This window comes from Poecile atricapillus, chromosome 19 (genome assembly GCF_030490865.1).
Source record: "Poecile atricapillus isolate bPoeAtr1 chromosome 19, bPoeAtr1.hap1, whole genome shotgun sequence".
Classification (NCBI taxonomy): Eukaryota; Metazoa; Chordata; class Aves; order Passeriformes; family Paridae; genus Poecile; species Poecile atricapillus.
In genome coordinates, this window is record NC_081267.1 from 9,488,111 (window position 1) to 9,508,742 (window position 20,632).

General features: G+C 52.3%; 1 pseudogene; it reads right to left on the minus strand.

Moving 5' to 3' along the window:
• Window positions 1–20,632, minus strand: part of LOC131586345 (uncharacterized) — a 982,094-nt pseudogene that overhangs the window by 608,378 nt on the left and 353,084 nt on the right.

Sequence of the window (20,632 nt, forward strand, 5' to 3'; positions counted from 1 at the left end):
CCCCCTGGAGAGCGGCTTCGCCAACATCGTGCCCCGCTTCCAGCCCCTCCTGCTGCCCCAATGAGACCCCCCCAAATTCCAGACTGCTCCCAAAATTCAGGAACTGCCCCAGGATCGGGACCCTTCCCCATGGCTGGAAAATCTCCCCCCAGATCCTCCCCAGATTCCACTCCCAACATCCCCCTCGCTTCCAGCTCAGGACTGGGCTCTGTTGAGACCCCTCCCCAAATCCCACCCCCAAGATGCCTCCCCATCGCTGGAAAATCTCCTTAAATCCACCCCAAACCCTGCCCCAAAATGGGGAATCCTCCTTGAGACCCCCAAATTCAGGCCTCCCCAAAATGCCCCTTCTCAATGGGATCAGGACCCCTCTCCATCAATGGAAATTCCACCAAAACCCAAAAAATTCTCCCCAAATCCCTTTCCCAAAAATCAGAACCCCCCCAAGACCCCTGAATTTCCCCCCAAAACCACCAAATGCCTCCCCAAAAATACCAAAATTCTTCACAAATCACCCCAAAAACCCCAAAACCCCCATACTCCCCCCAAAGTCCCAAATCCACCCAAGACTCAAAATCCCACCCCAAAACTCCAAATTTCCTCCCAACCCCAAATTTCCCCTCAAAACCCCAGAATTTATCAAAACCTCCAAAATTTCCCCACCCCCCCAAATTTCCCCCAAAACCACCAAATTTCCCCCCAAACCCCATTTTCTTTCCCAAAACCCCAAATCCTCCCCCTAAGAAACCCAAAGTTCTTCCTAAAACCCCAAATTTCCTCCACCTACACCCAAATGTTACAAAAAAAATCCTAAAATTTCTGCCCTAAAACCTTGAAATTCCCCCAGGACCCTCAAAGTTTCTCCCCAACACCCCAAATTTCCCCCAAACCTCCAAATTCCCCCCAAATTCCCAAATTCCACCCCAAAACCTGGGAGACTCCCCCACAAAAAACCAGCAACTTTTCCCCAACCCAACCCCCCAAAATCGCAACTCCCTCCCCAAAAATCACCAGAAAAGTTGAGAATGTAAATTTTTTATTTCATATTTTTCACACCTTGGGATGGGGGGAAAACACCAGAATTCCTATGATTTTTCCTGTTTTTTGGGAGGATAGGCATCTCTCCAAATTTTCTAGCCCACCCAGGTGACCCCTCCCCAAAATTCCTGCCCCTCAGCCCCCCAAATTAAGTGCAAATAAATTAAAAGAGGAAAAAAGAAAAAAAAAAGGGGGGTGGGGGGGAAAGGTAAAAATAAAGAACAACAGAAAAAAAAAATAAAAAAAAATACCCCTCAACCCAATTTGGGGGGAGGGGGACAAAGGATATATCGAGGGAGGGGTCGAATTCCCAGGAAAAAATTGAGGGACCCCCCCAAAGAAAACTGGGGGACCCCCCCCCCAAAAAAAATTTCATTTTAAAAAATACCAAAATAAAAAAAAACTGGCAAAAAAAAGACAAAAAAAACCTGAAAAATTTGGGGGGAACTCCCCCTTGAATGAAAGGGATTTTGGGGAATTTTTTTCCGAAAAAACAGCAGGTTTTTGGGGGTGGCAGGGGAGGAGAGACCCCCTGCAAATTCCTGGGTGTGTCCCCAAGACACCATCTGCGGAGGCAGTGGAGGGGAACAAAAAGGCCATTTTAGGGAAATTAAGGGAATTTGGGGAGATTTGGGCAAATTTTAGGGAATTTTGGGCTTTTTGGGAGGTCAAGGGTGGGTCTCGAGTTTGCAGGGTCTTGCATTCCAGGGCTGCAGGATCATGTCCAGGGAGGCCACAGTTACCAGGAACAGGCATGGGACACCAACGAGATGGGATTCTGCTCAGGAAAACATTTATTCAGCTCAGGAACAAACTCAGATCCAGAGACAGCCCCAAACAGAGGCAGGGAGATGGGGTTTGAGAACCAGGGTGGAGTTCAAGGTCAGGGACCACTGGGAACACAGCAAGGGAGAAACCCCAGGGGCCCAAACCCAATCAGAAATCCCTGGGCTGCCACCCCACGAGGGGTCCAGGGTGGAGTTTCTTCCTGGGCTTGCAGGGCCCAACCTCCGAGGCAGAGGGATGGAATTCCCTCTTGCCCACACCTCTCACTTTAACAATGTTCATTTGAAACTAAATCTTTGCCTCCCTGGGCAGAGGCACCTCACACAGAAACTTAGTAATGGGCTCCCACTCCCTTCATCATCTCCAAACTTTGGCTGTCTCATTCCAGACCCCACCCCACCTCCCCAATCCCAACCTCAACCCATCCCATTCCTGGGTGATATCAAGACCCCCTTCCCAATCCCTATTTCCCCCATTTCACACCTCCCAAACTCCATCCCACCCATCCTGCCCCACCCAATGCCCATCTCACCCCTCCTGATTTGCATCCCACTTCACCCAGTCCCCTTCCAACCCCATTCCACCTGATGCCTTCAGAAGGCTGACCTTGAACAGAGGCTGGACAGAGTTAAGAATAAAGTTTATTAGAAGAATTTAAATACACCATGGGCAGTACAAGAGCCTGGCCAGGGCTACACCCAAGATAGACCAGAAATGGTCACAAAAATGGACAAGTGATCACAAGGTCTCACATTTTTAGAAGTTTAGGTCCATCTGCATATTTGGGTTCATTGTCCAGTTACAGCTTCAGATGATGAAGTCCCACCCTTCTTGTTTTCTCTCTTCAGTCCACCCTTGTTTTTGCTTTTGGGTTTGAAACTTGTAACAACTGTCCTTGGTATCAAGCTAGAAAAGGAATTGTTTTGTCTACCTACTCTGTGAAGAGAGCTCACTAATACTTAATATGAACTTCAAAACTACAAACCTAGGCAGTGCAGAATATGAAAAATATGAAAGCTAAAACTTAAGGCAACACACCCTGAGGAGCTGTGGAATCCAGGAATTCTGGGTGGGAATGAGTACTTTTCAGTGGCATAGAGTGGTTTTGAGGTGACAGATTGAACCCTCTCATCTCCATGAGTGACAAAAAATGGAGAATACTACAACAGATACTCCCACAATCCCCAAATCCTCTCAATTATCTCCTTGAATCCCAGATTCCCTTAAAGCACTAGGAAAAAGTGAGGCTTTAGATGCCTTTGATGAATTTGTAGACTTTTATTCAAATTTTATCTGTTTTAAAGCGAAAAAGATGAATTAAAAGAATATCAGGGCCAAATCAAAATGACCTCCAGCCCAGTGTGTTCCCAATGCAGATCACTGGGAACGTGGGTCATCAGGGCTCTGCCCAACGTGGGTCCACTGATGGGGGATGGAGCTGGGGCAGCACACGAAACTCTTCCTACACTTGGGGCATTCACAGGGTTTCCCTTAGTGGTGCTTTTGTTGGTGTTGGGTCAAGTGAGATTTCTGGATGAAGCTCTTCCCACACTGGGGACACTCGTAGGGCCTCTCCCCAGTGTGGATGCGCCGGTGGGTGATGAGGTTGGAGTTTTGCTTGAAGCCCTTCCTGCACTCGGGGCAGCGGAAGGGCCTCTCATCCGTGTGAATCCGCTGGTGCAGGAGGAGATCTGAGCTGGTCTGAAACCTCTTCCCACACTCAGGACACTCATAGGGCCTCTCCCCAGTGTGGATCATCTGGTGGATGGTCAGCTGGGACTTCTGGATGAAGCTCTTCCCACATTCCCCACACTCATAGGGATATTCCCCAGTGTGGGTCCTCTGGTGGATGGTCAAGTTAGAGCTGTTTCTGAAGCTCTTCCCACACTCAGGACACTCATAGGGCCTCTCCCCAGTGTGGATGCGCCGGTGGGTGATGAGGGTGGAGTTTCGCTTGAAGCCCTCCCCACAGTCGAGGCAGCAGAAGGGCCTCTCATCCGTGTGAATCTGCTGGTGCCTGAGGAGAGTGGAGCTCCTCTGAAACCTCTTCCCACACTCGGGACACTCATAGGGCCTCTCCCCAGTGTGGATGCGCTGGTGGGTGATGAGTTTGGAGTTGAAGCTGAAGCCCTTCCCACATTCCCCACACTCGTAGGCCCATTCCCCAGTGTGGATCATCTGGTGGCAGATCAGGCTGCTGTTCTTGCCCAAGCTCTTCCCACACTCCAAGCACTTGTAGGGCTTCTCCCCATCCTGAAGCTGCTCATGAACCACCAGCTCAGAGCCCTGGCTGGATCTCTGCCCACCTTCCTGGCACAAGGTGGGTCTTTCCTCCTCAGAGCACCCTGGGATGGGTTTGGAGCCCCTCCTCCTGCAGAATCTCTGGGGCTTTTCCTCCCCATTTGACTCCTGTGCTGTGGAGCCCCTCAAAACAGCCTCTTCCACGAGGTTCTGCTGTGGGGATTTTTCCTTCCTGGTCTCCATCCTCAGCTCCTTGTCTGGGGGAGGAAGGACAAGGAGGATGGGATTTGCCTCCGTGCCAGAGGGAAGGGGAAGGAGATCCCCCCAGTGCGTCCCCGGCAGGACGGTGTTGGCAGCGGGGTTGTCCTGCAGCCGGGGGCCAGGCTGGGCTGGGAGATGGAGTAGGAGAGAGGGGGAAAGGGGCACTGACTTCCTCCTCACCTGCCTGGGTGTCCTGGGGCATCTTCCTCTTCCTCGCAGCCTTCTCCTCCATCCGGCCAAAGGTCTGGGAATGGGAAATCCTGGTTTGGGGAAATACAATGGATGAGCACATTGAGTTCATGTCCCACATTGTCCACACATTGATGTCCCTCTGCCAAAGTCCATCTCTAGATGTCACTGAACATCTGAGGTCTATAAAAACCTCCCAAACACCAAGATTCACCCTGAAAATGCCTCCCAGGAGTTCCCCATCTTTCCTCTCTCCCTTTTAGTGTTCAGGGGTTCCCCCTGTCCCAGCTGCTGGGGGTCACGCTTGCACTGGGGTACCCTGTCTGCTCTGTCCCTGCCCTCCCCAGGCTGCTGGAAGTGCCAGGAATCCAAAAAGTTCCCCGTTTTTATCTCCTAACTTTAACATGCTGGGACCTCCCAATATCATCCCAAGGGGCATTTTCTGCTCAGCTTTGGAGTTTTTCATTTTCCAAACATCCCCCCCAAAAAAACCCCAACCCAGGAACCCCCCAGGATATCTGGGCTGAGCTCCCCCTTCTCGGTCACCTGTGGGATGGGGGATGATGATCCCATGGGTGGGGGGCTGTGAACTCTGGGAGTGCTTGACCTCATGGTTCCTTCTACTTTCCCTGATCTTCATTTGTCCCTCCTCTTCCTCCTGCTCCTCCTCCCTAACTCCACCTTCTTCTTCTACTTCCATCCTTTCTCTCTCCTTCATCCCTCCTCTTCCATCCCTCCTCCTCCTCCCCCAGGAGCAGTGACACCCTCGGTGCCCCGTTCCCAAACCCCTCACAGCCCACGGCAGGAGCGGGGATGGAGCCGGGACAGGTCGGGATGGGCAGCGCGGGGCTCTCCGCTGCTCCCACCCGCTGGGGACGGGGGGAACCCGGCCCGGGGAAAAGGAGAGGGAAACTGGGAAAATTGGGGGCTGCAGATCCAACCTGGGGCTGGCTGGGGACCCTGGCTGGGGACTGCCAGCCCTTGGGGCTGCTCTGGGGAGATGCAGGAGGGGGGAACACAGAGAGGGCTGGGGGATCCCAGGAGTGGCAGCACTGGCAGGGACTGGTTTGTACTGGGGTAACTGGAACCTTACTGGGGTAACTGGGAATGACTGGGAATGAGGACAAGCATGCTGAGGGCAGCTGGGATATACTGGGAGTGACAGTGACCATACTGGGAACAGTTGGAACCACAGTGGGAGAAACTGGGAGTGAGTGGGACCATGCTGAGATGGACTGGGACTATTCCAGGGACAACTGGGATCATACTGGTAGGAACTGGGAAGAATTACAACTATTCTGGGATCATACTCAACTGGGATCATACTGGGATCACAGTGGGAGCAGCTGGGTCCATGCTGGCTGAGACTGGGATCCCACTGAGGGTGAGTGGAATCATACTGGGATTGACTGGGAGTGGCTGTGAGCAACTGGAATCATGCTGAGAGGAACTGGGAGGAAGTGGGAATGACTGGGAGCGTGCTGGGGCTGACTGGGATATACTGGGAGAGACAGGGAGTCACAGGGATCACACTGGAGGCTACTGGGGTCATACTGGAACTGACAGGGAGCAACTGGGGGCCACTGGCCTCATACTGGGAGTGACTGGGATTAGACTGGGAGTGCAAAGGAAACTAGAAAAATGGGGAAATAATGGGAAAAAAACCAGGGTAAATTCAAGGAAAATAAAGAGGAAATATCAGGGCAAAAACAGAAAAAAAACCTCAGGGAGAAATTAAAAAAAAATCGGGGAAAAAGCAGGGAAAAAATGGGAAAAATTTAGGAAAAGCAGGGAAATATTTGACAAAAAATTGTCAAAACCAGGAAAAATTTGGGGGAAAAAAAAAAAAGGAGAAATCTCAAGGAAAACTCAGGGAAAAAAATCAGGAAAGAAAGCAGAAAAAAACTGGGAAAATCAGGAAAAATCAGAAAACATGAGGAAAAATCAGGAAAAATAGGAAAAGAAGGAAAAAATCAAGAAAAAACAGGAAAAAATTGGGTAAAATGGGAAAATCAGGAAAAAAAACTGGGAAAGAACTGGGAAAAATCGGGGAAAATCAGGAAAAGAAAGAGGAATAAAATCTGGTAAAATGGGAAAAAAAATGGGAAAAACCAGGAAAATTTGAGAAGAAACTGAGAAAAAACTAGAAAAATTTGGGAAAAGAAGAGGAAAAAATCAGGAAAAAATGGGAAAAGCATGAAAAAAATTGGGAAAAAGTCAGGTACAATATCAGGAAAAGAAAGACGAAAAGACCCTGGGAAAAAAATCAGGGAAAAATTTGGAAAAAAATTGAAAACATCAACGGAAAGCCAGAAATATTTGGGGAAAAACTGCATAAAAATCAGAAAAAGAATTGGGAAAAAAATCAGAAAAAATTGTAAAGAAAAAGGAAAATCAGGGGAAAAAAATCAGGAAAAGGATAAAAAAACCTGGAAAAATAAAAAAAAAAATAATGAAGAAAAATCAGGAAAAATTTGGGGAAAACCAGAAAAATTTGGGAAAGGAAAATGGAAAAATCTAGGGAAAAAAATGGGAACAAAACCACAAAAAAATCAAGGAAAATTTTTGAAAAAATTGGGAAAATATTGGGAAAAAATCAGAAAAAGAAAGAGGAAAAATGAGGAAAAGAAATCAAGAAAAATCAGGAAAAAAATGGGGAAAATCAAGAAAAGAGAGAGGAAAGAGACTTGGAAAAAAATCAGGAAAAATCAGGAAAAAAAAATTAGGAAATACAGGGAAAAATCAGGGGAAAATTTAGAAAAAAAATTAGGGAATAACCTGGAAAAAACTGGGAAAGGAACAGGGAAAAATCAGGAAAAAATGGGGGAAAATCTGGGAAAAAATGGGGGAAAAAAATTGGGAAAAAACAGGGGAAAAATCAGGAAATCAAAGAGGAAGAAGACCAGGAAAAATTTGGGAAAAAATCCAGGAAGAAATCAGGGAAAAAATGAGGAAAAGAAGGCGGCGAAAAAAATCCTTGGAAAATGGAAAAAAATTGGGAAAAAGCCAGGAAATATTTAGGTAAAGAACAGGCAAAAATCAGGAAAAAATGGGGAAAAATTGGGACAAATCAGAGGCAAAAATCAGGAAAAAAATGGGAAAAAAATTGAAAAAAAATGTGAAAAATGAGGGAAAAATCAGGAAAAGAAATAGGAAAAAGAAACAGGAAAAAACCAGGAAAAATTTGGGGAAAAAATAGGGAAAAATCAGGAAAAATGGGAAAAAAGGGAGGAAAAAAGGGAGGAAAAAATTGGGGAAAATATTGGGAAAAATGGGAAAAAAATCAAGGATTAAGTGAGGAATAGAAAGAAAAAAATAATCTGGGAAAAGCTGGAAAAAATGGGAAAAAAGAGAAAAATGGAGGAAAAATGGAGCAAAAATGAGAGACAAATGGGGAAAATGCTATAAAAATAGGAAAAAAATGCTGGAAATGGGAGAGAAATGGAGGAAAAAATGGAGGAAAAAATGGAAGAAAATTGGGAATAATGGGGAAAAATGAGAATAAATTGGGATAAAAATGGGAAAAAAAGGAGGAAACTGGGAGAGAAATGGAAGAAAAAGGGAATAAAAATGGTAAAAGTGAAGGAAAAATGGAAGAAAAATGGCAGAAAATGGAGAAAATAGGAGAGAACATAAAGAAAAAATTGGGGGAAAATGGAGCAAAAGTGGTGTAAAATGGGGAAATTGAGAAAACGTAGATTAAATATGGGGGAAAAAAACTGAAAAAATGAGAAAACATGAGGAAAAAGTTAAGGGAAAGTGGAGGAAAAATGAGGGGAAAAATAGAGAAAAAAATGAGATAAAAAAAGGGGGAAATGGAGGAAAAAGGAGAAAAATGGGGAAAAACAGGGGAAAATAAAAAAATATAGGATAAATATGGGGAAAAATTATATGAAAATGGGATAAAAATGAGGAAAAATGGAGAAAAAATAGGGAAAAAATGAAATAAAAATGGGGGGAAATTGGGGAAAAATTAAATAAAACTGTGCAAAAATGGGAATAAATTGGGGGAAAATGGAGCAAAAGTGGGGGAAATAATTGAGACAACATTTGGGGAAAATGGAGACAAATTGTACCCTAATAGTGAATGACTGGGAGTGATTTGGCTCGTCCTGCTTCCCGAGGACACTGGAACCACACGGGGGGAGCAACTGGGCTCCCACTGCCGGCACCGGGAGCCCCGAACCCCTTTCCCGGCCGTGCCGCCCCTCCAGCCCCAGCACCCCCCGCCGGGGTCCCGGCAATCCCAGGGGTCCCCCCCATCTCCGGCTCCCCGCTTTGCGGCTCTGGGGCTCTCCTCTCTCTGGGGTCCCGCTCAGGGAAGCCGCGGCTCTCCCGGGGCTCCCCAGAACCGGGGTCCCCCCGCCTCCGCGGCCCCGGCAGAGCTCGGGGGGCCCGGCCCGGGAAGCCCAACCCCCACCATGGGGGACCCGCATCCCCCCGGCCCCTTTGCCGGAGCTCTGCCGCCACCGGGACCCCCCAAAAACACCTCCCGGGGACCCTCGGGGTCCCCCCGAGGGGCATCTGCGGCTCGGCTCTGGAGCCCTGCCATCCCCAAACATCCCCCCCAAAAACCCCAAACCCAGGGACCCCCGGGGTATTTGGGGCGAGCTCCCCCTCCCCGGGCACCTGCGGGATGGGGGGCGATGGTCCCGAAGGAGCTGCAGATCCAGAGAGCGGGGAGTGCACGTGGAGCCTCCTCTGCCTGCTCCAGCTCTTCCTCCTCCTGCTCCTCCTCTTCCTCCGCCTCCTCTGTCCCTCCTCTTCCTCCTCCTCTGTCCCTCCTCTGTCCCTGGGCGTGGTTCGGAGCCCTCGGGTGAGCGGGGCCGGGCCGGGACACGATGGGAAAGGGCTGGGTCCCCCCCAAACCGAGCTGGGGGCAGCGGAGGTTTGGGGGAACAATGGGAACGGGGCGGGACAGGGGGACAGGGGGAGGTGGGAGCACTGAGGGTCCCCCAGTTCACCCCAGGACCCCCAAGCCCCGTCCCAGCCCCCCCAGTTCCCCCCGCAGCCCCGGCTGAGGGGGGCTCAGCCGAGGAGCCGCCGTCGTTCGGGGCTCCCCCGAGTGCAGGACCGGGAGAGTTCCCGGCTCGGGGAGGCCCCAGCAGAGGAGGGGATCTTGTCCCTCTTCCAGGGCCTTTCAGGGTCTTCAGGCCCCTCTCAAGAGAAGTTTTTATCTTTCTGAGGTATTTCGGGGGGATCCCACCACTACAGGGGTGTTTTTTCCTCCCCATTTTAGGGTGTTTGTGCGGCCGCAGCCCCACAAGCCCCTTTTGAGTGGGGATCATGACGGCTTTAAGTGACATTTTTAGGGGTGGGTTGTTTTGGGGAACCTGCTGGTAATGGAGATGGGGACCCCATGCCAGGTATGAACCTTCTCAATGTCTGTATGGGGTTTTGCAGTTTTTGGGAGTTTTTGGAGCATCCAGGGCTGTGTTTGGGATCAGGGGAGGTTGGGGTGTCCCGGGGGGTTTGGGGGTTCTCGGCAGGTTTGGGGGTACCTGGGCAATGCGGGTGGCAGTGCTGGGGACCCCGTGCCGGGTTTGAACCTTCTCACTGCGCACGGGCAGCGTCAGCGTGTTCAGGGAGATCCTGGGGGGCCCGGGGGGTCACCCCAAATCCCAGGGACCCCAAATGCTGAGGGACCCCCCAAACTGCCCTCCCCTCTGGATCTGCTGCAGGCAGGGGGGCACCAGCACTCGGCCCCCACCCTCCACCATCACAGGGGGGCTGTGGAAGAAATCTGGGGGAGCACAGACAGGTCGGGTGGGACCCCCATAGTCCTGGGGGAGGGGACACGGGGGGACTCCCAGGAATTCCCGTTGTGGGGGGATGAGGGGGGACCCAGGAAGAGTTTGGAGGGGATGGGTGGGTCATGGGGGGACCCCAGGGAGTCTTGTGGGGGGTGGGGAGGGCAAGGAACAGGGCAACCCCCAGAATGGGTTTGAGGGAGAACCGGATTGGAGCTCCCATGGCAGTGGGATGGGGAGATCTGCCAATCCAATTCCATGGGAATGGCATGGCAGTGAGATCCATCTACAGAGTTCACATGGGAATTGGACACCAGTGGGATCGATCCGTGGAGGTGTCACGGATGAGATCCATCCATGGAATTTCCGTGGGAATTCCTACGTTCCCAAATTTTGCCCTCCCAAATCCCACATTCGCATTCCCATATTCCCATGGGAATTCTGCTCTCCCCACCTTTACACTCCAGCACCTCCTGCCCATATCTGACATATTTCCGGAGACATTCCCTGCAGCTGTGAGCCAGGGAATTTGTTAATCCCTCAGCCTGGATCTCAGGGATCCCCATGGCGGTGCCACAGTTGCCATCGCAGCCCCACAGATCCCCCAGCCCCGGCTCCCCCCGCTCAGCCCCGCTCTGGCTGTGCCGCTGCTGCAGCATCTGCAGCTCCCCGCTGGCCCCGTGCCGGTGCCGCTCCTTGTGCCAGCCCTGGCTATCCCAATATCCCAGCCCTGGCTATCCCAATATCCCAGCCCTGGCTATCCCAATATCCCAGCTCTGGCTATCCCAAGATCCCAGCCCTGGCTATCCCAAGATCCCAGCCCTGGCTATCCCAATATCCCAGCCCTGGCTATCCCAATATCCCAGCCCTGGCTATCCCAATATCCCAGCCCTGGCTATCCCAATATCCCAGCCCTGGCTATCCCAATATCCCAGCCCTGGCTATCCCAAGATCCCAGCCCTGGCTATCCCAATATCCCAGCTCTGGCTATCCCAAGATCCCGGCTCGGCTCCGGCCGCCATCCCCGGCGGCTGCAGCTCCGCCCGGCCCCGCTCGCTGCGGCGGCGCTGGAAGGGGATCCCAGCCAGGGACCCCATGGACATGGACTGCGGGAAGCCCGGGCCGGGCTCCGACAGCGCCGCGTGCAGGGAACACAGGGAGAGGAGAACTGGGGGGACATTTGGAGATTTGGGATCGGGGGGGTCACGGCTGAAGGAAAGGGGGAACGGGGAGAGCCGGGAAGGGCATTTGGGGATGCCAGGACTGACAAGAGGGGAGGCTGGGGCTGGCTAGATGTGGCATGGCTGGAGTTCAGGGTGTTCCTGTATCCAGGAAAGGGAGCTCCAAGGGTCCCCGGTGTCCCCATTGCCAGGAGAGGGCAGGGAAAGCCGGGATGGCTGGGAATAGGGGTCCCGGGTGTCCTCAGTGCTGAGGAAAGGAGGGGCTGGGTGCAGGGAGAGGCAGGAATAGGGGTCCAGTAGGGAAATGGGTCAAGGAGAAGGGGGCTCTGGGGCCTGCGAGAGGCGGGATGGCTGGGAAAGGGGTGCAGGCGTTCCTGGTGCCGGATAAGGGGGTGCAGGGTGGGACCCACGGCCGGGAATGGGGGTTCGGTGGGATGGTGGAGCCCAGGAATGGGGGTTTAGGGGCCCCTCGGCGCTCCGGAGTGGGCGATCAAGGAGTCCCGGTGCCGGGGGTCCCCCCTCACCTCTCGCCGCCCCCCGGGAGCGCCCCCGGCCCCAGCGCTGGAGCCATCGCGCTGCTCCGCTGCGGCCCCGCCCACAGCCCCGGCCCCGCCCCCAGAGCCGCCTCTGGCCCCGCCATTGGCGCCGCTCTTTGTGGCACCAATGTCATATGTGGCGCTATGATGTCATACAGCCATGCCATGATGTCACAGCCTTCTCTGTGATGTCACACAGTCCCCTCTATGATGCCATAGCTGCACAGTGACGTCACACAACAAACTCTGTGATGTCACACAGCCCCTTTCTGACATCCCAGCTGCTCTGGGGCTCCAGAACACAGCCACAGAGGTCCCGCTGTGACACAGCCTCCTCTAGGACATCTTAGAGCCCCTGCCAGTGCTGAGCCCCTGGGAGCTCTGTCTGGGCCTGCTCGTGTCCCTGAGCTGCCCTGGCAGGGCCCCAGCCCTGCTGGGCTGTGCTCGGGAGCTGCTCCTGGCCAGAGCTGTCTCCCTGCTGTGGTCTGTTCCCATGGCAATATCTGCCCCATTGTTATGGTCTGTTTCCATGGCAACCATAACCAACCCCTGTTGCTATGGTCAGTCCCTTGGCAGCTCCATGGAGACCCCATGCCAGGGGTGGTTGCCATGGACACCAGCTCAGGCCTGGAGCCAGAGCCCGTTGCCATGGCAACCATTTGCAGTCCCATCCCCAGGCTCCTGGGATCACAGCGCCACAGAATTGGCTGAGTTGGGAGGGAGCCATGGGGATCCTCCAGTCCAACTGCTGGCCCTGCACAGGACACCCCAACAATCCCAGCCTGGGCCTGGCAGCGCTGCCCAAACGCTGCTGGAGCTCAGCCAGCCCTGGAGCTGGGAGCCTTCCCTGGGGAGCCTGTTCAGTGCCCCAGCAGCCTCGCGGGAAAAACCTTTTCCTCACATCCAGCCTAAACCTGCCTGCCTCAGCTCCAGCCGCTCCCTCCACTCCCGTCCCTGGGCACCAGAGGGAAGAGGTTCCCTCTGCCCCCAGCCAGGGACCTGCTCCCAAGGCTGCTGCCATGGCAACCAGGCCTGGCAGCAGCTGGGATGCTCGGTTTCCACGGGCTGGGCTTCAGGAATGGCATTCCCCAATTTCCTGCTTCAGCTAAAACTGCATCGCTGCTCGCTTCCCTCCCACCTCCCATGGAATGCAGAAAAGGCAAAGATCCCAGGCTTGGATAAGAACAATTTATTGAGAACAGCATCGAAATAAGGCACAAACAGGAACAGAAAAAATTTTGGTAACAGAAGGGATAAGACAATCTATTCACAGGGAAAACTAAAACACCACTGACTGTTTGTTCCTGGCCACGTATTTCCTCCTGCAAAGAAAGGACACCCTTCTCTGGTGATAGAGAGGGAGTCCTTTTCCTGCCCCTGGCAATGACCTGAGATGGGATTGAATATAATGACAGGGCCATGATCAGACTCTCACATTCTTTGATCTCACATCATGTCATTGCCATGGGCAGGAAAAGCTACAGGTGTCTTCCCAGCATGGATCCCAGGGAACATGGATCACCAGGTCTCTTCCTAACCTAGGTCCTCCAAGGGGGGATGAAGCTGGAGCAGGGCACAAAGCTCTTCCTGTACTTGGGGCACTCGCAGGGCTTCCCTTACTGGTGCCTCCGTTGGTGTCTGGTCAAGTTAGACCTGTCTGAGAAGCTCTTCCTGCACTTGGGACACTCGTAGGGCCTTTCCCCAGTGTGGATGCGTTTGTGGGTAATGAGGCTGGAGCTGCAGCTGAAGCTCTTCCCACATTCCCCACACTCGTAGGGCCTCTCCCCAGTGTGGATGCGCCGGTGCCTGACGAGGGTAAAATTGTGCTGGAAGCCCTCCCCACAGTCGGGACAGCGGAAGGGCCTCTCATCCGTGTGAATCCGCTGGTGCCTGAGGAGAGTGGAGCTGCTCTGAAACCTCTTCCCACACTCAGGACACTCGTAGGGCCGCTCCCCAGTGTGGATGCGCTGGTGAATGACAAGTTGAGAGTTGCAGCTGAAGCCCTTCCCACATTCCCCACACTCGTAGGGCCATTCCCCAGTGTGGATCATCTGGTGGCAGATCAGGCTGTTGCTCTGGCTGAAGCTCTTCCCACACTCCAAGCACTTGTAGGGCTTCTCCCCATCCTGAACCTGCTCATGGACCACCTGCTCAGAGCCCCGGCTGGATCTCTGGCCGCCTTCCCGGCACAGGGTGGGTCTTTCCTCCTCAGAGCACCCTGGGATGGGTTTGGAGCCCCTCCTCCTGCAGGATCTCCGGGGATTTTCCTCCCCATTGGATTCCTGTGCCCCGGTACTGCTCAAATCAGGTTCTTCCATGAGGTTCTGCTGTGGAGATTTGTCCTCCCTGGTTTCCATCCTCAGCTCCTTGTCTGGGGGAAGAAGGACAAGGAGAGGATGGGATTTGCCTCCGTGCCAGAGGGAAGGGGAAGGAGATCCCCCCAGTGCGTCCCCAGCAGGACGGCGTCGACAGCGGGGTTGTCCTGCAGCCGGGGGCCATGCTGGGCTGGGAGATGGAGCAGGAGAGAGGGGGAAAGGGGCACTGACTTCCTCCTCACCTGCCTGGGCGTCCAGGGGCATTTTCCTCTTCCTCACAGCCTCCTTCTCCATCCAGCCAAGGTTTGGGATTAAGAAATCCTGGTTTGGGAAAAAACATGGAATGAGCATATTTACTTTGAAGGTCCCTCTGCCCAAGTCCCTCTCTAGAAGTCACTCGGGCATCTGGAATGTCTTGGTGTAAAAGGAAAGTTGTTTGCTAAAAAAAACATAAACCTTCATTGAAATGGATAAAAATGTAAGCAACAATCCCCTCTGAATTATTATAATCTTGATATCAAAGTGCTCTCAAATAAAGATATAGGAATAGGAATAATAGTTCTTTACTTAAGAAAGAAAAATGAAAATGCAGAGGTACAAAAAAATCCAAACAACAACAACAAAAAAATAACAATCTACTGTCAGAGTCAGAATACAACCTTACACCCCATTGGTCAGCCTTTTGGAAGTAGTCCGATTAAATGGTGGCTTCAGTCCTCCTGCAGTGACAGATGTGGTTCTGTTGAATCAATAGAAGATTGTAGCTTATCTCTGAAGTTCTGGTGCTGTAGATGGGTCTGGTCTGTCCTTTGGGAATCCAGTGGCGAAAGGCTGCCTGTGGTGTTTAGATTCTCAGATTATATCCAGGCAGGAATGCTTGGCTCCTCCCCCTGGGTGGAGCATCTCACAATGGGATGATGTAATTTTATCAGTCCTGCAATGAGACTCAATGGCCCATTAACAGAAGATATCCCCCTGGAGGGAGGATGGATGGTGAAAGAGATAAAGAACACTGCCCCACCTGGTTTTAACAGCTGGCCCATTAACAGAAGACATCCCCCAGGGATGGGTGATGAAAGAGATAAAGAAAACTGCTCTACCAGGTTTTAACAGATGGTGATACAATACATACTTTTGGTTACATCTTGCATTGCAACCTAAGACATGGGGTCCATAAAACTTTTACACCACCAAAATTCAGCCCTAAAAAGGCCACGCAGTATTTCCCTATCTCTGTTCTCTCCCTTTTGGTGTTCAGGGTTTCCCCCCTGTCCCAGCTCCTGGGAGTCACTCTTGTACTGGGGGTCCCCCATCTACTCGGTCCCTGCCCTGCCCAGGCTGCTGGGAGTGCCAGGAATCCAAAAATTTTCCCGTTTCCATCTCCCCACTTAGGGATGCTGAAAGATATTGGGGTCCCAGGGTCCCTGCTCCCCTTATTCCCTTCTTGGGGTTGCAGGGGGTCCACTGAGAGCCCCCTGCCCCTCTCCAGGCAATTGAGGCTCCCGCGAATTGTGGCGCTCCCCCTCTCTGGGCTCCCAATTTTGGTGTCCTGGGGGACACAGGGCTCTGCTCCTCCAGGCTGCCTCTGCCAGCAGCTGCCACTGGGAACCTCAAATGTCCCCCAAAGGGCATTTTCCACTCAGCTTTGGAAGTTCTTCATTCTCCAATCATCACGCTCAAAAACCCAACCCAGGGACCCCCCCAGGATATCTGGGCCAAGATCCCCCTCCCTGGTCACCTGTGGGAGGGGGGGTATTGATCCCACAGATGGGGGGCTGTAAATTCAGGCAGTGAATCCCAGCTCCACTGGGATATACTGGGCGTGAGATCATACTGGGATAACAAGCACCTGACTGGGATTACTGGGAGTGTCTGGGAATGGCTATGGACATGCTGAGGGAAACTGGGACATATTGGGAGTGTCTGTGATCATACTGGGGATGACTGGGAACACACTGGGAACAATGGGAACCATGCTGGGGACAACTGGGAACAACTGGGAGTGACTGGGTCTGCACTGGGGGCAACTGGGCATGACTGGGACTGTGCTGGGAGCAGCTGGGATAATCTGTGGAGGGACTGGGACTGTACTGGGGGCAACTGGGTGCAACTGGGATCACACTGAGAGGAACAGGGAGTGACTGGAACCACGCTGAGGTCAACTGGCATCCTACTGGGAGCAACTGGGAGCAGCTGGGCCATGTGTGGAAGGACTGGGACCATACTGGCAGCAACTGGGACTGCACTCAGAGTGACTGGGAGTGGCTGGGAGCAACTGGGATCAGGCTGGAAGCACCTGAGGAGTGAGTAGGAAGAACTGGGATAGACTGGGAGAGACTGATACCACAGTCCCACAGGTAAATGGGAGCAACTGGAAACACACAAGATAATCCTGGGAGCAGCTGTGCCCATTCTGGGGACATACAAGGATCCTAGTGGAATTAGCTGGGATCATACTGGGAGTGAATGGAAAGGTGCTGGCTGTGACTGGAACCATACTGCAGGTGACTGGGAGCAACTGGGCCCATCCTGGGAGTGAGAGGGAGTCACTCTGGCCATGACTGGAATCATGCTGGGAGGATCTGGGAGTGACTGGAACCATACTGGGGGTGACTGAGTGCAACAGCTCATTCATGGGAATGACTGCAATTGCAGTGAGAGTGACTGGGATCATCTGGGAAGTATTTTTCTGTAGATCTTCTGTCTTTCTGGTCTCCTTTTATTCTCCTTCTTCTCTTACGTACCTGGAACATTTTTGGATATATTAATGTTTCCCAAAATCTTAAGGGTTAACACTTTTGGGTTAAAGGAGCTAAGCTTGCAAAGTTAATGCTATGGTAAGAGTTTTATGTTCAATTGGATGTTGTATTAAACCATTTGCCATAGTTCCTTGATTGTCTATATTTTGCCAGTTCAATTTTGTGTCATTTTAACCTCTTAGCTCAGTTGGTCAGAGCATGGTGCCAGTATCAGCAAGGCTGTGGGTTCAATCCTTTCAGGCCATTCACTTAAGAGTTGGACTTGATGGTCCTTGTGGGTCCCTTCCTACCAAGAATATTCTTTGCATCTGTCCATGTTGAGAAGATCTGGTGGGTGTTTCTCCTGTGCACCAAATTCAAGCACAGGAACCTTTGGTTACCACCAGCATTGAAGTGTTCTGGGGTGTTACAGCCCTGTAGGCTCACAGTGACCTCTTGTTTCCATGAGGCCTAACAGTGTCCCACTGGTTCCTTGGTTCCATGGGCCCAAGAGTGCCACAATGATCCCCGTGGTTCCACAACTTACCACAGTGTCACACTGGCCTCTTGGTTCCATAAGGATCTGGAGTGTCACACAGGTTTATGGCATTTGTCCTTGCTGCCCCTCACATCCCACTGCCCCACAAAGAGCCCCGAGCCACCCGTGAGGGACAGGCCCTGCTGTGCCAGGCCTGGGCTCAGGGCTTGGCCTTTCTGCTTCCTCCAACCCAGCCAGGGCTTGCTCAGCATTGCAGTTCCCTGCTCAGAGCCTTTGGCTCCTGGCAATCCTGGCCTCCAGGATCTGCTCTCACCAGTCCCTGGGGAGCCTTTGGCAGTCCCTGCCCTCAGTGGGGTCCATTGAAGCTCCAAGGGACTTGGAGTTTTGCTTCTGACTCCTTGAGCAGCTTCTTCAGCCTGAAGGAGGGACAAAGGAGGATCAGGGAAAGAAAGAAACAACCACCAGGTCGAGCACCCCCTGAAATCACAGCCTCCCACCCATGGGATCATCACCCCCAATCCCACAAGTGACCGGACAGAAGGAGCTCAGCCCAGATATCCCGGGGGATCCCTGGGTTGGGTTTTCTGGGAGGGATGTCTGAAAAATGAAGAACTCCAAAGCTGAGTGGAAAATGCCCCTTGGGGAATACTGTGGGGTCCCAGCATCCCTTAGTGGGGAGATGGAAATGGGGGAAAATTTTTGGATTCCTGGCACTCCCAGCAGCCAGAAGAGGTCAGGGACTGAATGCACAGGGGACCCCCAGTACAAGCAGGACCCCCAGCAGCTGGGACAGGGAGGAACCCCTGAACACCAAAAGGGAGAGACCAGACATGGGGAAGTCCTGGGAGGCATTTTCAGGGCTGAATCTTGGTGTTTGGGAGGTTTTTATGGACCCCATGTCTTGGGCTGAAATGCAAGATGTAACCAAAAGTGTGTATTCTTCACCATCTGTTAAAACCTGGTAGAGCAGTTTTCTTTATCTCTTTCATGACCCATCCCTCATAACTGGGGGATGTCTTCTGTTAATGGACCAGCTGTTAAAACCGGGTGGGGCAGTGTTCTTTATCTCTTCCACCACCCATCCTCCCTTCAGGGGGATATCTTCTGTTAATGGGCCATTGAGTCTCACTGCAGGACTGATAAAATGACATCATCCCATTGTGAGATGCTCCACCCAGGGGGAGGAGCCAAGCATTCCTGACTGGATATAATCAGAGCATCAGAACACCACAGGCAGCCTTTCTCCACTGGATTCCCAGAGGAGAGACCAGACCCATCTACAGCACCGGAACTTCAGAGGTAAGCTACAATCTTCTGTGGGATCATTGCTTAAACAGAACCACATCTGTGACTCCAGGAAAACTGCAGCCACCATTTTAATCGGAGTGCTTTGTTGTATTCTGACTCTGTCAGTGGGTGGTTTCTGTGTGGGGGTTTTGTTTTGTTTTGTTTTGTTTTTTTGTTTTGTTTTTTTGTTGTTGTTGTTTTTTGTCCTGCTGAATTTTCATTTTCCTTTCTTTAATAAAGCACTATTATTTCTATTCCTATATCTTTATTTGAGAGCACTTTGATATCAAGATTATAAAAATTCGGAGGGGGTGGGTTGTTTACATTTTTATCAATTTCAATGGAGATTTCTGCCTTCCTTAGCAAACACCTTTCCTTTCAAACCAAGATGCATCAGATGCCCTGACGACTTCTAGAGAGTGAATTGAAAAGAGGGACCATCAAACTCATTGTGCTCATTCCTTGTTTTCTCCCAAACCAGGATTTCCCAATCCCAAACCTTGGCTGGATGGAGAAGGAGGCTGCAAGGAAGAGGAAGATACCCCAGGACACCCAGGCAGGTGAGGAGGAAGTCAGTGCCCCTTTCCCCCTCTCTCCTGCTCCATCTCCCAGCCCAGCCTGGCCCCCGGCTGCAGGACAACCCCGCTGCCGACGCCGTCCTGCCGGGGACGCACTGGGGGGATCTCCTTCCCCTTCCCTCTGGCATGGAGGAACATCCCATCCTCTCCTTGTCCTTCCTCCTCCAGGCAAGAAGCTGAGGATGGAGAACAGGGAGGAGAAATCCCTGCAGCAGAATCTCGTGGAAGTGGCCGTCTTGAGCAGCTCCACAGCACAGGAGTCAAGGAGGAAGGAAAAGCTTCAGAGATCCCACAGGAGGAGCGGTTCCTCACCCATCCTAGAGTGCTTTGAGGAGGAAAGACCCACCCTGTGCCAGGAAGGCGGTCTGAGATCCAGCCAGGGCTCTGAGCTGGTGGTCCATGAGCAATGTCAGGATGGGGAGAAGTCCTACAAGTGCTTGGAGTGTGGGAAGAGCTTCAGCAAGAGCAACAGCCTGATCTGCCACCAGATGATCCACACTGGGGAATGGCCCTACGAGTGTCCTGAGTGTGGGAAGAGCTTCAGGTGGAGCTCTCAACTCATCATCCACCAGCGTAGCCACACTGGGGAGAGGCCCTACGAGTGTCCTGAGTGCGGGAAGAGGTTTCACAGCAGCTCCAATCTCCTCCTGCACCAGCGCATTCACACGGATGAGAGGCCCTTCCGCTGCCCTGACTGTGGGGCGGGATTCAAGCAGAACTCCCACCTTATCACCCACCAGCGCATCCACACTGGGGAGAGGCCCTATGAGTGTGGGGAATGTGGGAAGAGCTACAGCTGCAGCTCCCACCTCAATACCCACAAACGTGTCCACACTGGGGAGAGGCCCTACGAGTGTCCCCAGTGTGGGAAGAGCTTCTCAGACAAATCTAACTTGACCAGACACCAACGGAGGCACCAGTAAGGGAAGCCCTGCGAGTGCTCTAAGTGCAGGAAGAGCTTTGTGCACTGCTCCAGCTTCATCCACCCTTGGAGGATCCACGTTGGGAAGAGACCTGGTGATCCATGTTCCCTGGGATCCATGCTGGGAAGACACCTGTCTCTTTTCCTGCTCATGGCAATGTCATGATGTGGGATCAAGGAATGTGAGAGTCTGACCATGTCCCTGTCATTATATCCAATCCCATCTCAGGTCATTGGCAGGGGCAGGAAAAGGACTCCCTCTCTCTCACCAGAGGAGAAGGGTGTCCTTTCCAGGCAGGAGGAAATACATG